General features: G+C 39.1%; 1 long non-coding RNA gene across 1 annotated transcript in view; it reads left to right on the top strand.

Annotated features, from left to right (window-relative positions):
• Positions 1–3,853, top strand: part of LOC116685722 (uncharacterized) — a 21,079-nt gene that overhangs the window by 123 nt on the left and 17,103 nt on the right. The window lies entirely within an intron of this gene.

Consider the following 3,853-nt stretch of genomic DNA (forward strand, 5'->3'; position numbering starts at 1 on the left):
CACACACACACACACACACACACACACACAGAACATAAAAATGAGCAGATACACACCAGTCCTAACAAGGAGGTCAATCCTTCCTAGTGAAGGCTCCGTTACTCTGGGAAATCCAGTTCTTATAGGGACATTTAGACCTTACGAGTTGGTTAAATATAGCTTTCTCACTTACTCACATATACAAGCACGCAAACACTAAGACACACACACACACTTTTCTCATTGGGGTGACATCTAACGAGACCAATGGCTGCTGTTCCCAGTTCATGTCACGGTGGTATCGACAGCCCTTTGCAGCCGCGGCGGTGGCTCTGACTTCCACGGCCTCATGCCTCGTTGACTCACCTCCTCCAACTTCAAACTCAACTTTGCAGGAAGTTTGGACGTTCTTCACTGTCCGCTCTGTGGACTAAATGTCACCATTTGTTTGTATTTTATAGCTCATTTGCCACTGGGACTGCAAGGCAGCAAACACCTGACAGCATTGCTTTGGGAAATGTATTGAAGTGTCACCGCGGTGCAGAAGGAGAAACAGTCAGCTTTCAGGGCCAATGGTTGGTTTTTTTTGTGCCCCTTATCTCTCCTAATTTAGTAATTTAAAGAACTATATATGACCCTGTCAGACCTTCTGTTTGTTACTATCCATCTCTGCATGGCTATTTTCTCAGGAGGACTACAAGACATACACTGGCAAAACTGATATGTTTGTTTTCATTTTTTTTATTTATTAATTCCTCTGTAAAGAGGTTTGAGCCCAAGGAACATGGTGAATTGGAATTTTTTTGGTTTTTATCACGCATTGTCCAGTTTTCTTCTGGCACCCAGTCAGCTGGACTGGCTGTGTTTTATCGTGCAAAAATATGATTGAAATGAAGAAAAAAAAAACGGACTTTTGAGTTGAGAAGGACTCCGAGGTTTGTTACGGTGTTACAAGTTGGTGCTCTGGTGTCCACTCACAGTGGTGTTTCTCTCACTCTCTGTGTTTTGCTATCCCTGCAAGTTTTTGAGTCTTATTTCTGTTCATTATCAAAACTTTTAGTCAGGGGATAAACATCAGTTACATCTGTCTGTATTTCAGCATTGTTGTCTGTTGATTCCTTGCAAGGGATGCTTGTTAACAAACTTATATTACTCAACTTTGTGAGAAATATTCTAGTAACCTAACAGCCGAGGGTGTTGTATCAGCATCTTGGTATTAGTTCTGATTAACATGACTATGGCAGTGGACATGCTACGGAGGGCAGATTTGGCTATTACCTAAGGTAAAAACAAACAAAGGGAAAACACCATAGTATACAGAGCAATGATTACTTGGAATGCAATGCCTAGTCATGTCATTCAAGAACATAGAAAATCTCAATTCAAAGTAATACGTAAAGAACAATTCCTGGCTGAGCACTATTCTGTATTGGTTCATACTCAGTATCGTTGAGGGTGTTATGTGTGTATTTGCTTGGTCACATCAGTAATCAACGTCAAAATATAATCTCTACATTCTGTAAATAAGTGAAAGTAGGTCCTGTGTTGTGTCTTGTGTTGTCATGTGATGTGATGTCAAGCTTTAGGTGGACTCCAGGTCCAGCCCATGGCCCCAGCTAATGGAGAGCCCAATAAAACAAATCATATCAAATTAATAAAAAATATGTTTTACTTTTGTTATAGTCTGTCAAGCTTGTTTGTGTATAATATCTACACTTTCCAGTAACTTGGACAGATTGTTAGTCCCTATAATTTACGTTATATACTATTATTCTTCGTGTGTGTGTGTGTGTGTGTGTGTGTGTGTGAGAAATGTACTGAGAGTATCTCTACATTTCTAGCTTTCTGTATTTAGATGGATCCCTTTTCTCTCCAGTTAACTTTCAATCATTTCCAAGGACTTTCTTTCTTTCTCTCTGCGATGATGTTGACCTTTGACATTGTCTGATAATTGAATCAAACGGAGAACTGTATGTCACTGAGGTTATACGATCCTTCTTCCATCCATTTTTGTAGCCTACAAGTAGTCTGGGTCATGGTGAAAATCAGTCAAAGCGAGGTACCCCAGACAGTCTTTGCTCCAGCGATGTCCACCTCAATTCTCCATAAATTGGGGATCCTAAGAGATTTAAAGGCCAGATGAAAACCGTTATCCCTCCAGCATGTTGAGGGCTGGCCCAAGGGTCTCCTCCCAGTCCCATGTGCCCGGAAAATCTCCAGAAAGGAAGCTCCCTAACAAACAGCCGATGCCAGAATCACCTTGGAAATGTTGAAGCTCCTCACCCTGTCCTAAAGCCCCAAAACCCTGCCAGGAAACACACTTCACATTCATTTATCCAATCTTATTCTTTTAGTCAACAAAGTCATCTTCTTTGTAAAATAACAAAAACTACTAAACTAATTGTTTAATTCCAAAAGTGAATCACTGAAGAACATGCACGCTTGGTCACCAAGTTTCATTTTATTGTCAAGATAATATGTCATATCATAAATCTTTCCATAAGTGTAAATGTTCAAAGTCGTCTTAGTCTAATATCAACAACGGGGATAGGGGATAGGGGGATTGCTCCCTTGCCGCCGGAAGACCCTCTTCCGCACCACGGTGGACAAAAATCTGGCAATGCAAGACTAGAGACGTCTTAATAGAAGCATAAACTATTAATTGTGAAATTGTCAAATGTTGAAATTCATGTAATATGCTGACAGTGAATTTTGCAGGAACGTTCAACATGAATCAAATTAATTTAATTCACAGACCACTTTACACACATTTCACACATAGCACAGTTGATCCATTATGCTTAACAGGACACGTACAGGAAAACACAAACTAAAAGAAGGAACCAAAGACAATAGAAGAGAGGAAACGGGGATGATGAATAGTTAGGCAATAATAGTAAGGTCAGTGAAAATATTTCAGTTTTATTCTCATTGAGCTGGGGAAAATCCTGGATTTGATGTCTTGAGGACAAGTGTTACGTGTCTATCATATCCAGGGGCGGAACAATTAAATAAACCCATAGGAAAACCATGAAAACCAAAACAGACAAAAGGATAAATCAAATAATGTATTGTAATGTACTTAAAATGATCTCCTCAAATGGAGATGATTAATGCAAAAAAAATTAAAATAAGAGCTAAAAGTTAACTTTCACACAGCCGTTTGGACACTGGTTTAATTGACGTCGGTCAGTTGATTGTACTTATTAAGCTCTAAGGGAGATAGATATGTGTATCATCTGAATAACAGTGAAAAGAAATGTTGTTCTTTTGAATAACGTGGCCTGTTGGAAGCAAATAGATGGAGAAGAGGATTGGGGCCAAGTATGGAACCTTGTGGGATGCCACAAGACATGGGAGTAGAGGAATAAGATTGCTAATTGAGACACTGAAAAAGGAACCAAAGAAAATTTACCATCCTGTTTCCTCATTATGTTGATAAAAATATAATGTCCATGTAAACCTATTTTAGTATTTTGTTGTAAATATATGAAGTTAGTCTTGGACAAGGCCCTTGTTATTGTACCAGGAACCGGAGCGAAGACTCATGTGGTCCAACCCCTTCGTCAGCTAAATTGCACACGACCTGCCTGAGAAAATTAGATGGCAATTAGATTTAGCATTGAGCATTTTTATTGCTACTGATTCTTCTTATATTGCTATTGATCTATTTTCATTGAATGTAAATCACTGTGTAATTGTTCATTTAAAAAAGGTGCTGTAGTCAAAGACCATTTTCTTTCTATTGACTTCTTTCTGTCCTCTTCTCTCTCCCTCTGCAAACATTGTGATAAATTGATGGCAATTCATGTGGCTAAAGTTCCATTTTCTTGATTGAGCTCTCCATCACTGTGAAGTCTCTCTCTCTCTCTCT

This window comes from Etheostoma spectabile, unplaced genomic scaffold (assembly GCF_008692095.1).
Source record: "Etheostoma spectabile isolate EspeVRDwgs_2016 unplaced genomic scaffold, UIUC_Espe_1.0 scaffold172, whole genome shotgun sequence".
NCBI lineage: Eukaryota > Metazoa > Chordata > Actinopteri > Perciformes > Percidae > Etheostoma > Etheostoma spectabile.